Source organism: Mirounga leonina, unplaced genomic scaffold, assembly GCF_011800145.1.
Source record: "Mirounga leonina isolate KUSES-001 unplaced genomic scaffold, KU_Mleo_1.0 Mir_91, whole genome shotgun sequence".
Lineage (NCBI taxonomy): Eukaryota > Metazoa > Chordata > Mammalia > Carnivora > Phocidae > Mirounga > Mirounga leonina.
In genome coordinates, this window is record NW_023270839.1 from 35,093,996 (window position 1) to 35,107,643 (window position 13,648).

Genomic DNA, 13,648 nt, shown 5'->3' on the forward strand with positions numbered 1-13,648 from the left:
AAATGAGATTTCTTATTTTTATTATAAATCTTATTTGATACTTCCATGAATTTGGAGTTCATGGATTAGATAATACCTCTTCTTTATGGATGGTGGCTGAGCCTCAGAAAGACGAATCTTGCCTCAGTTCCTGCAAATGGCTAGAAGAGAGAAGAATTAGCATTAACCCCATTAACTCAGGGTTGACAAATAAGTCTCAAGTTGTATGCCAATTGGTAATAACTATGTGAAGCACTATGTTTAGATTCTGATATTGAGTCTGGCCTTGGAAAGCTAGATACTGTGACAAATTGGCAACGTATGTCATGACACCAGGAAAGGAGAGTGGTGGTATGTCAGATGTTTACCAGCTCTGCATCAGACTATGCTGACTCATTAGAAATGGATAGAATAAGAAGACAGATCAGCTTGGATCTAGAAAAGAGCTCATAAAAAAAGACCTTACTGGGTACAGATCATACATTGTACCAACTGAAAAAACTGATACCAGCAAGACTGTAAGGTGACCCAAATATGCCTAAGTCCTTCCACTCTCATCCTCATCTCATCACTCTCAAATGGGAAGCTCCCTTTTTCCAGACAACCACAGTCCTGTTCCAACATTTCTATTGTCAAAAGTGTACCCCCACTACCATAACTTCCCTGAAATTTCAGGTAATGCAACATTTTCTTTATGCCCATCAGAAGACCTTTTCCTAGAAAGCAATAAAGAAAAGTGGAAAGAACAGAGACTGGGTTTGAGAACTTCTGTTACCTGTTTAAAAAAGAAGAGTATTAATGTCCCAATCTCAGAGGTGTTGAAAGGATTAAATAATATATAGACCTGCACAGCATACAGCAATCATTCTATTAATGCTTTAAAATTCTTATTTATACAATAAACTGATAGGATGAAGGGAGGCAATATCTTGGTCAATCAAGCTCTTAGAGGTGCCCTTAAAGTCCTATCTCTGCTTAGGGATAGCCTTTCAGCCTCAGGTGACATATGTTTCCATAATCTGATGGCTGCACCATTTATTTCAGACAAAATGAATCCAAATTATTTACAAGTGGTGCTTAATGTTCAAAGTCAAAGATCAAAATAAAAATTGTTCCTAAGTCCAATTATTATATTCTAAGGCTACTCAATCAACTCAACAAAATCAGTGATAAAAGTTGCCTCTAACTTAAAATTCCATTAGTCCATGAGTTGATATTTTTTTTTGTTCTCAAAAAGGCAAAACATGGGGTGCCTGGGTGGCTCAACTGTTAAGCGTCTGCCTTCAGCTCAGGTCATGATCCCGGGGTCCTGGGATCGAGCCTCACATCGGGCTCCCTGCTCAGCGGGAAGCCTGCTTCTCCCTCTCCCACTCCCCCAGCTTGTGTTCCCTCTCTCGCTGTCTCTGTCAAATAAATAAATAAATAAATAAAATCTTTAAAAAAAAAAAAAAAAAGGTAAAACATTCTCATGAGCGACATGCAGAAGCAGGAGACTGAGCCTAACAGGAGTTAAGAGTGCAGACTGTGCAATCAAACAGACATGAACTTGAATTCCAGCTCTTTTATTCACTCACTATGTGGACTTGGGAAAATTACTCGATTGCTCACAGCCTCAGTTTTCTCATCTATAAAATGGGTAATGGCTACTTTAGAGGCTTTGATCAAACTAAAATGAAATAATGTATGTAGAGCACTTTTAGCCAAGTGTCTGATACACAGTAGGTGCTACAAATTACAGTTATTTTATGTAAATGGATTAAAGCAATATAAAAAAATGATGAAGTCTACCAACATACTGACTCGCAAGGTCGTTGACATGACCTTGCCTTTCCCATGCAGTTTCCTAATTATAATACTTTCTGTCTTCCCAGAAGAGCAAGTGTAAACTACAGACTTCTCAAGAATAAATTCTACCCATCAATCTATATTTTTGATAATGTATATAATAAACATCAAAGGCATGAACAAAAATTCAGACTGAGTTGGCCCAAACATCTTGGTATTGTGTAAGTGTCACTGAGAGATACTTCATAATTATTTTTTAAATTATTTTACGAGGGTTGTCATTTTCCATATGAAAGAACAAATTAAAGTTCTCCTTTGACACTGAAAAATCCAGTCAGTCACAGGAATTAAGAAACCAATGAAACCACTATTTTTCAAGCTCTTGGTACATACCTAGCACAGTCCTAGGCATGGAGTGGATAGAAGAAAAGTACAAAATATGGCTTCAGTGTATAATTTATCACCTCACTAAGGAGATGTGATTGGACAAAGGGATTGAATTCAAAACCATAATCACCAGACCATAATCAAGGTCCAGTAACCAGAGTTTACCCCACAACCAGATAGGTGAGACAGCATAGAGCTAATATTTGGAAAAAACTGGGTTTTTTGGTCCTTATCAGAAATGCCCAGTTAAGTAAGGCATCCTTCTGAGAAGAAATGAAGCCATATTCTGAAAGCCTCAGGCAGCTGACCGTAGCTGAAGAGAATATTACCAAAGTCCTTTGGGCTATTTATCTTTATTGGCACTATTTTTACAGGCAAACGAGAGGAATTATTTGTTTCCGTATAGAATCCAATTACTAAAACTTTCAAGAAACCCCTTCCCAGCCACTGTCACAATCACCAGTATAACCAGTGTAACCGGAGATACAGGTGCTGCCTTAAGGCATCACTGCTATTGTTTTATCTCCAATACGTTACAGCTCTGCTCGTGCCATAGTCACACACACACACAACACACACAAATCACAGCTCCGGAATTCTTCTCTACTGTGACTCTACTGCTCAGCAATACCATATGTGGGATTCTTTTTTTTTTTTATTCTTTTTTTTATTTTTTTAAAGATCTTATTTATTCATTTGAGACACAGAGATACAGAGAGAGAGAGAGAAAGCATGAGCAGGGGAGAGAGGCAGAGGGAGAGGGAGAAGCAAGCTCCTCGCTGAGCCAGGAGCCCGATGTGGGGCTCAATCCCAGGACCCTGGGATCATGACCTGAGCTGAAGGCAGACGCTTAACCATCTGAGCCACCCAGGTGCCCCGATGTGGGATTCTTGTTACAACCAACTTTTTCTTGAGAACCCATTGCTAGACTCCTAAGTAGGAAGCATTTTCCCCTACCCCACTCCATTCAGCTCTCATAAAATCCGTTAGACAACCTTCTCCCTCAGAACAAAAGGGCTTCCAGGATGTTTCACAAGCTCTTCTCTGTGGGTTTGAAATTATACACAGCAGTGCCAAAGGTAAGGCATTTCTAGAGGTTTTTGTTCCTTTTTTTTTTTTTATTACAGTTCTGGGTGTTATTTTTTTTTCTGCTCCCTCTCTCTCTTGTGGTATATATTTGTGGCCTACAGCAATCACTTTAGACTTTTTAGACACGTCCGGATAGAGATAGATGACACAAGTGATCTACTTATCTTCCTTTCCCATCACCAATAAAAGTGACAGCCCGCCTAATTAGGCCTAATAAAGCAGCCACAGAAAGAGTGGCGCAGCGGCGATCTAAAGAGAGATGGCACTGACCCGGAGATACAGGTGCTGCCTTAAGGCATCGCTGCTATTACTTTATCTCCAATACGTTACAGCTCTGCTCATGCCATATTCAAATGCAAGTAGCATGTTTTTCTCCTCAATTCTTAGATCAAGAACAAAAAAAAAAAAATCCCATCTAATCAAAAAAGGCACTGACAATTTTTCAGCCCCACATTAAAAGCAAAGAGTCATTCACAACAGTGCACTCCATATTCTATTTTATAATATCACTTTAAGCTATTGCTTTGAATCTCAGACATTTCTTTGTTAAGAAGGAAAATCAAAAATTCATCAGAAGAAGTTCTTTCTTCCCCCTCTCTTTTTTTTTCTTCCAGGGCTAGCATGGGGTTTGGAGCTGGAACCAACATTTGTAGAAGTTAGGGGTCCTTAAGCAATTATTGGCGATGAGAGTTTGACACGCTTGAGAGTTGTCAACAACTGACTTTAAACAAAGTGGAAGGAAGAAATAAACGGTGCTCTCAGCAAAATTAATATACAGGCCTGCAAATTAATGATGTTGTGTATTTTTTAAACAAGGGAAAAATATCTGAACTTTGCATGAAACAGCATTTTAAGTACATCTTTGCAAAAATTATCAGATTGTCAAAGGGCATCAAAGTGAACTGAGTCTGCAACTATTCATAATATTTCCACATATGCTAAATGCAAAATTTATCTTACTTTGTTCGCCTGTTCTGTAGCAATTATTTGAAGCTATTAGATAGGGGAAAATGTCCTTGATCTGAAGTGCCAGTGCTTGTTCCACAGTAATTATTATAAGAAACACAACTCCCTACTTTGCCCTTATGCGCACACGCGCGCGCACACACACATGCACACCCACACACGCATGCACATGCACACACACCCCCACACATAATCCACTACTTACTACTGACCAGATGCTACTCAGCCCTGTGCTTTCTATCTCACTTTCTTTAACTTATTCCTGCAAATAACCCATCCATTCACATGGATTTGATTGCTACATGTCCACAAATAAGTTTCTCCAATCTCTACTTCCAACTATTAGTTCTAACACTCTTCTGTATCCAAAATGAAACCCATGATCTTCTTCCCACCCTTGCCCAATCTGAACCCCCTTAAAACATTCCTCCTCTCCAACATTCTGCCATTTCCAGTGGTAGGCATAGCTCTCTGTTGATAAGTTGTAATTTATCCCAACTCCTCTTTCTCCTCTGTGCTTTCCAAGATGGGGGTGATGTCATAATCATAGCCATCACCTATGGAGGGCCTGCCAGGTATTCTGCAGGATGACATACACATTACATATAGTGGTTAATTTAATTACCTAACAATTCTGAGGAACAGGCATATTTTGTCCACATGTTTTAACCAGTGAGGGAACTCTAAGAAATAATGTAATTTGTACAAGGCTATACAGCCAGTAAATGGCAGAATGGAATTCATGCATGCTGACTATCATAGCAAATCTGTTTAAAAAAGGGGGGGTTACTTTGGACTTGGTGGCCAGTTGTCTCATTTCATTGTGTGCATCCTCACAATTATGCATACCAATCATTTCTCTGAATACTGGAATCGGCCCTTAACCAAGTTTTTCATCTCTAGTGTCCATCCAAATCTATCATATCATGAGAGCACTCCCCATTTCCTCACATACAAAATTCCTGGATCTGCCCCTATCAGCTGGGTAACACTGGAAGACTCACTTACCCAACCTGTGTCCCAGTTTCCTATTCTACAGAAGAGGGTTTATGATGTGTTCACCTTGGAGGCTTCCGGCCAAGATCAATGAAGCTGCATGGAAAGGGTCTGGCAAAATACCTGCCATCCAGCAAGCCCAATTACTAGCAATTTCTATTGTTAATCGTTATTCCTTTCTGTCATATCATGCCTTACAACTCCTTGGAAGCAACGCTTAAGAGGCCTCTTGAGAGGTCAAGTGTCAAAGTAGGGAAAGACTGGACTTAGAATTTCACAGATGTCACTTGGATTTTGGAGTCTGCCATTGATTACCTTGTGATGTTGGATAACTCACCTCTCTAGTCCTCAGCTTATCAACTGTAAAACGGGTATGATAGCTCTGACTGTTCAGTGTTGGTATAAGTTCTAAACGTGATCACAGAGAGCTCCTAGTACTATGTCTGACAGACAAACCATCTCATTTAACCAGAAAGAGGAGAAGGAGCTATTTAACATTTACTGTATTACATGCCAGGCATGACCTAAGAATTTCACATACATTCCTGGTATAACCCTCCAAACAACACCATGAGGTCACTCCCAGAATCTCTATTTTTTAGATGAGAAAATTGAGGCTTAGAGAGATCATGTAACTTCCCCAAATTACATAGCTAGTCAGTGGCTGAGATTTTAACCTAAGCTGCCTCTCTCCAGAAACTGTACTCTAAATCTTCTTAGATAATTATAGTTCCTGTTTCCTCCCTCTATGAAGACTTCTTTGACTAACAGTCGCACTCCATCCCTCATCAACCAGGAACACACACACATTTAGTCGTACATAATGTTCAATAATAGGCAAAACCAAACCACACCTAAAGAAATCAGAACTGTGGTTGCTTTTGGGAAGAATTCAGGGATTGACTGTGAAGGACACAAGAGAAATGTTTGGGGTGATAAAAGTTCTGTGTATATCTTAATTCAAGTATTGGTTTCACAGATGTCAAAATTCATCAAATTGTACACTTCAGATTTATGCATTTTAATATATATAAACTACACTTTAATTTAAAGAGATAAAATAAAATGAGATAAATTATATAAAACTAGCAAGCGTCAAGCAAACAATGTATGGCACTATATATTTCAGACGTTCAGTAACTATTTAATAATAATGCCCACCAAATGCTAAACACTGTGGTTGGGGATGGAAATAGCATGGTGGTTAATCATTACTATCATTTATGTGGTATCCATAACTCTTACTGTTCAGTAGGGTGGCTGGACACAGAATGGTAAATGGTGACTTACCAACAGAAAGTGGACACTAAAAGAGCTGAAGCTGAAAGCCTGCTGTGCCCATGGGCAGGCAGTAGGGAGTAAAAGACAAACCGTGAGAATGGTGCCATCAGAAAGGCAGAAGCTAGAATGAAAGGATAATCATAGGAAACAGAGGGGAGTCCAGGTAAGCCTTAGCAATAGAAAGCAGGATGGAGTATGCCCTGACAGGCAGGCAGAGCACATCAGTGTGCCAGTGATGGTCTAAAGGTCCCTGAGTAAGTACAAGGGGCCCATTACAGAGCAGGCACCCATTTACCCAAACCATGGGACAAGGTAAGGCCTTGGCAATAAGATTGGTCCAAGCACCAGGGTGGGGCAGACTAACCTAGTGCTGGCTGATGCTGGGTTGAAGCAGGAGTCCATGCTCACCTCCTCCGTTCAGGACTGTCCCCAAAGGTAGAAGCAGGGAATGACAAAGGACTCCAAGCATGGGGAGAGAAGAGATATGGGGTCAAGGCAAATCAGATCCCAACATATACACTTTCCAGGCTTTGAGAGTAAACAGCTGACCTGCAAGAAGGGCCACTGGCCAATAACATGTATACTCAGATTAACCATGGAATTCCATGGGAATGGTAGTACATCTTGGGACTTGCATAGGACTCCTGACATATGTGTTCTGTGTTCAAACTAAGAACAGTCACTTGGAACTCAGATGGACCTGGGTTTAAAATCAGCTCTGCCACTTACTGTCTGGCTGACCTTGTGGGTCTTAGGGTTCTCCTCAGCAAAATGAAGATGATAATGGTAACTGCCACTTAAGTCTATTAAGAAGATTCAGTGAGGTAATGCTTGTAAAATTCATAACAGTGACTGACACATAATAAGTGTCCAACAATGTAAAGCACTGTTATTAAGAGCTGAGTGTCAGCTCTAGGCAGAGAAGCCAGCACACAATGGGGATGTGTTTTAGTTTCATGTTTCATGTAAAACATAAATGGCAACAACACTGGGGTGGTTACTCATATTATTTTATTCATGCCCTCTATGCAATATGGCCAATAGGAGAATTTCCATTCCATAATGTAAAAGCTGGTGTATTCTGCATTCTAACAGTAGAAATCTCTAGCTTACAAAATTTCCAAATTTATCAGAATCAATGTCCGTAATGACAGATTCAAGCCCTAGAAAATTCTGATGTGCCTGATCCTGAACAGAATTTCCTAGTGTCTTTTGCTTCAATCTCACTATTCTTTGTGACTCAGTAATATATTTTGGTATCAAAACAGTAAGAATCCCATCTCCTGATCATTCAAGAAATCTCCATCATATGAAGAAGACAATTATAGATGGCTCATATTTTCAGCATCAGTTGACACTAGTTTAACATGACTTAGTTAACATGACTTATCAGCTCTGATCTCTGTCAGCCAGAAAATTCTGAGGAAGATGGTAAACCAAGCTTGGATATATAAAATAGCTTTGTTTAATTTGTGGTGATGATGCTATTTCCAATGGCCCATTCCCAAAATATATTCCTTAGCCTCAAATTAAAAGTTGGTAGCCTACCCATTCCTTCTTAAGAACAGTCAATGGAAATTAGTTTACCAAGAGATTTCAAATTTCTCATGCTTCCACATTAACCTTTTTATATTTCTTCTATAATTTCACAATTAGAGTAAAATGTAGTAAGTAAGGGTTCTGTTACCCCTCCCAAGTCTGTTCCAATTAAGAAACAATATGAAAAAGTGAAATGTTGGGCTACACAATAAGGGGTCACCTTATACACTGCACATATGCTGGGCATACTGTCTTCTCTTACACACAGTAGGTAGTGCTCTGCACACAAGAAGCTCTCCATAAAAGCAGTTGAACAATAAAAATAATGGATTGTATAGCAAAAGCAGAAAGCACTAAAATTATAACTCTCATACCGAATAAAACAGAGGCACGGCTTCCTTTGTGGCTACTGGAAGTCCTGTATGGATGAATGCTAGGTCAGAATATTAGAATTAATTATTTTCTCATCCTTTTTTGCCACTCGTTCCCTGCTATTGGTTCAGCATCTTTTCAATACCTCAGTGACTCAAAGATCAAATGATACCTTCCCAGATATATTTCCAGCCTCCACAATAAAGTTTCTAAACACACATGTCACACAAGAAGTCTAATAAATTCACTGTTTTGTTTGGTCTGATGATCTTAGCCAGAATGAATTAAGAGAGCTGTTTCAGTATTTGGTTTATTTCGAAATGTGTGGGCATGCTTTGAGTTCTGAAAATCCCTTTGTAATAACTCTTGGGAAGAATTCTTCAGGCCACTCAGAGGCTTAACTTGCAAATGAGTGGGTGTCCTCCTTTAGCTTTGGCTACCAAAAATGGCTGACCCCACAAGTACATTAAGTATATGACCGATCTGGTTGAAGGACTAAGTACAGTAAGTAGTACTGCTTTTCATTACTGGTTGGATTATACTGTGAGTGGCAACTGGCTGTTGCATTTCCCACACTTGGCTTTCTGCTCCTTCTTTTGAATATACCTCTTTAGGTAACTGATCAGCAAACCAAATGCAAAGAAATACCTTTGCTAACACATGTGGCCATTGCTGGGTCAGCATTGCTCTATCTCAGAATCAACTGGTAAAAAACTGAACTAAAGCCTTTAACCCTCAATGAAATGAAATAATGTACTTTCCTGTGTAGGCCTACCTCTCCTTCCAAGGAATGTGCACATACCTACACACACAAAAGTGACATTTATCATCATCCTTTTAACGAGAGATCATGAAAGCTATGGCAAGAAAACAAAAACAAAAACAACTTCATCTGTAAAGAGGCAAAGGAACTCCAGGCAAGCCTTTCCTATTTTGAAGGTCATGTATTTAGACATCCCAGGTTCTAGAACTGTTCCGTGAACCCCAGAACAACATGGGAAATAGGCAGTCCTCGGGTTTAATTCATTGAGCGATTTTACACTGAGAAGATCTGCCACAACCCAAAGAGCAGGTTTCATTCAGTATATGTTGCTCCCCTCCCCACCTTCCAACACCAGTATCACTTCTTACCAGAGGGGGAAAAATTGCTTTTTAAATATTGACTTTCTCAGTCACTGCCAAGGTCAATGAGTCAGCCATGAACCACATTTGTTCCTGCCATCTTATGCATATCTCGAACTATGCTGCTTGCCAAGAAGTATCTCCAGGGCAATAGCAAAGCTGCAGTAACCTATCCTGAGCTGAGATTCTAGGCATCTGAGCCAGGAATGCAGGGAATAATTGCCTCCTTCAGTGTAGGAGTCACCATTCAACCTCCTAATGACATATCTCAATGACACCCCAAACCTCTATATTCTGAGGCCTTACCCTTTACTGCAAGGCTCCCAAGTCAACTTGCCTTGTGAAGCTAATCATCATCATCACTAACAATTAATTTAATAGTTACTACATGCCTGGCACTGTTCTAAATGAGTTTACATCTATTACTACCACTACTACCACTAATTAATAGCTAATACTTAGATAGCATGTTATTTGTCAGGCATTGTTTCAAGAACTGTATATGTGTTGGGGCACCCAGGTGGTGCAGTCAGTTAAACGTCGGGATCAAGCCTCACATTGGGCTCCCTGCTCAGCGGGGAGCCTGCTTCTCCCTCTCCCACTCCCCCTGCTTGTGTTCTCTCTGTCAAATAAATAAATAAAACCTTAAAAAAAAAAAAAGAATTGTGGGACGCCTGGGTGACTCAGTCACTTGAGCGTCTGCCTTCGGCTCAGGTCATGATCCCAGGGTCCTGGGATTGAGCCCTGCATTGGGCTCCCTGCTCAGCGGGGAATCTGCTTCTCCCTCTGCCTCTGCTGCTCCCACCCCTGGCTTGTGTTCTCTCTCTCTCAAATAAACAAATAAAATCTGAAATGTGTATGTGCAATCCTCACAATATCCCTAAGAAATAGGTACTATTATTATCCCTGTTTCACAGATGAGGAAACTGCAGCACAGAGTGGTTAAGGAACTTACCTGAGGACACATCTAGCAAATGGAGGAGCTGACCTTCTGTTACCTAACTCTAGAGCCTGCTGTCTGCACATGCCCTTGAATCTCATGGGAAAGACAGACCTATAACAATCAATCAAAAGTTCTGGTTCCTTTAGAGAGGGACTCAGAAAGAGCTGAGACCTGGTGCATCTTCTTGGAGAAAGTGACTCTTGGGCTGAGTCTTGAAGGACCCAGGAGGAGTAAGTCAGGGAGGAAAGAAAAGGAAGAGCTTTCTTGACAGGGGAACAGTACAGACACAAACCTGGGATGGGGAGGAGAGAAGAGTTTACTCAGGAAATTCCAGGCAGTTTTATAAAGTTACAGCAAAGGATGCAGAGGGGAAGAATTAAGAGATAATAGTGAAGGGTGCTGAACCTAGTCCAGACCTCCACACCGGCACTGCTGCTCATCTAAAGTTAGACTGATCCTGAGAACAATGGCAGCCTCTAAGCGATATGAAGCTAAGCAACTGCACACATGGGCTGCCTTTTCAGGAATATCCCTTGGAAATTACATAGACAAGAAAGAGAAACTGATTAGGAAGCTATCAGCAAAATCCAGGTGAGAAATGATGAAGTTTGAACTAACACAATGTCGATAATTATAAACACAGGAGAAAACACCCCATCTTGAACATTTTGATATTGCTTTAATAAAAAAAATGCCTGTGTAGATATGGAATCCCTGAAGTTCTTTTCCCTTCGAGGACTAGACTGTAGTTAAGTCTACATGGACCTCATAAGTATACACTTATATCTTGAAATCAAACATAAATGAGCTCACCATTTCAAGTTCCATTACACTAGAACTCAACTGCTTCCATTACACTAGAACTCAACTGCTTCCATTATACTAGAACTCAACTGCTTCCATTACACTAGAACTCAACTAGAACTCAACCGCTTAGCTGTTTCCATTATTTAATAAAAGATTTAATGAACCGAAATATTAAGAGCCCATGTCAATCTTATAAAAAAATCTTTATCATCCTCCTCCTCCTCTTCCACATCATCTTCTTTTACATGAAGCAAATTTTACCATGGGAATTTAAAGAACATCTCTATCATGTCTCACCTTGGGCCACAGTTATTAAAATAATGTCTATAACCTACCAGGAAGTCACAGGATGGCTGACCTCTTACAACATCTGTGCAGATAAATGACACCACACGTGCCTCACACTAGATACTCAAAGGCTTTGTGAAAAAAAAAAAAAAGTAAAAAATCAGTGAGTGGGTGACACCTATAATTGGGCATGAACAATTTTCATCCAATATTTCACAAACCTACATATTATTCCATCACGTTCTCACAAAAGTCTATGCCATTTTACCTCTTTCCTTTGGCAAGGTGTCTTAAGGGATATCTTAATTATAAAAACAGTGGTTTAGGTGATTCAGTTATGGTGGACCACAGACCAAAAAAGTATGAAAACCTGTTAAGGAATTTGGAAGATTTCACAGAAACAACTCCTGATAACCTTTATAATCACAAGGAGCTGGATTGGGATCATTTGAAATAGTCGATAATTCAAAAATATTCCATAGGTCATTACGATTTTAGAAGAGATGGGAAGAGATTGGCCCAGAAAGCTGAAGAGATTTACCTAAGGTCACACAGCCAATCAGTGGCAAAGCTGAGACAAGGACACACATAATTCTTAATCCTTAGACTTGTCTTCTTTTCATTATTCCATGTTGCCTACTACTTGGTGTGAAGATATTATGAAAATATAACTTGAAACTTGATGGTATACAAGCCAAGGATATGCAAATAATGCTGAAATGGTGAACAAGCCTCAGGATTCCTAACGTTAATTCCTATTTTGCCACTTGCTAGTTGTGTGGTCACTTGGTTTTTTAGTCTCAGGTTTCCTGTTTGTTAAAGGCAGTAAATTCACTAGTTCTGCTTCTCACAGTCTATGAGACTCAACAGTTTCTTCGCCACAGTTGCTTTCCCCCTACTTAGAAATCTATTCATAGCATCCCCATCTCAAGGCCATGTCTCCAGCTCAACCTATAATCTGTTTTCCCTCTTTCCTTTCATAACCAAATTCCTCAGAAGAATCTACACTCACAGCTACCACATGCTCTGGGTCGTAAGTGGCCACACCAATTTTTAGCTTGACCTGGGGCAAGTCACTTGACCTATCTGAGCTCTGATTTCCTCATGTGTCAAATGCAGTTGTTGATAGTTCCACCTCCGGATTTCTGGGAGGTTTAAATGAGATAACCAAGGTAAAGTACATAAGCATTCATTCAACAAATATTTATTCAGCACCTCTTATGTACCAGGCAGCATTCTACAGCACTGGGGATACAACAATGAACCAAAATAAATGTGAGCTCTCATTTCCATGAGGCCAGAGAAGTCTACTTTTGAGAGTTTTCCTGCACCTCATCATTTCCCTTTGGACACTTAGAATAAGGTAAATAGAGCATGCCTCTTTGCCTTAGAACTTGTAGGAACTGAGCGCAACAGTGTAGATGAAACTACTGTGAAAACTATAAAAATCAACACAAATGGAAGGGATTTTTATTAGTACTCCTCAAGCATAAGCAAAGATTTACCACACCAATCCCAATATTGCCTTTCCTCCTTGGGATACTGGAATCTATGATGAATTGGCATCTTCCTCAGGTATCAGGTTAAGAAACCAGAGTACAACCCCAGTAAATTACTGTACTTTCTATTCGAGTCTTCAGGCTAGAGAATCTGCACATCTGCTGAAAGTGAAGTCTCCCACAGCGGGATTTCCTTAACCCTCCTCCATCCATCTTCTCACACTGACCTCCTCCCACTCTGTTTTTATACTCGTCTCATCACTCCCATGGGGCCATAAGCTCCTGGAGGCAAAGTATATGTCTGGTTCACATTGTCACCATCTCCCTCTCCCAGACACGTGCTTTGACATGGAGTAGGCCTGCAAACAATGTTTACTGGTGGCAGTCACCAGGTGTCAGGGAGGGGCTGGGCCCTCCAGGGGGCAGTGTATTTTGGTGTCCAGCCCTTCCACTATGCTTACTACGTTTTTCTTTTAAGCTCATCAGTGTGCTTTATAAGTAAATAGAAAATGCTAACCTTAGCATATTCAAAAGAACGTTTTAGCATGCAGCAATTAGGTTATCTCTTGGTTATTTATTTCTTTGGCTTGTTATT

General features: G+C 40.1%; 1 long non-coding RNA gene across 5 annotated transcripts in view; it reads right to left on the reverse strand.

Annotated features, from left to right (window-relative positions):
- Positions 1–10,100, reverse strand: part of LOC118003095 — a 307,841-nt gene extending 297,741 nt beyond the window's left edge. For 4 of the 5 annotated variants that reach the window (XR_004677268.1, XR_004677267.1, XR_004677269.1 and 1 more), the window contains exons 1-2: positions 6,848–10,100; positions 77–140 (exon numbers count right to left, since the gene is read on the reverse strand). This is a non-coding gene — a long non-coding RNA (uncharacterized LOC118003095). The remainder of the gene's footprint in view (positions 1–76; positions 141–6,847) is intronic. The other variant, XR_004677270.1, reaches the window with a different exon arrangement.
- Positions 10,101–13,648: the final 3,548 nt, after the last annotated feature.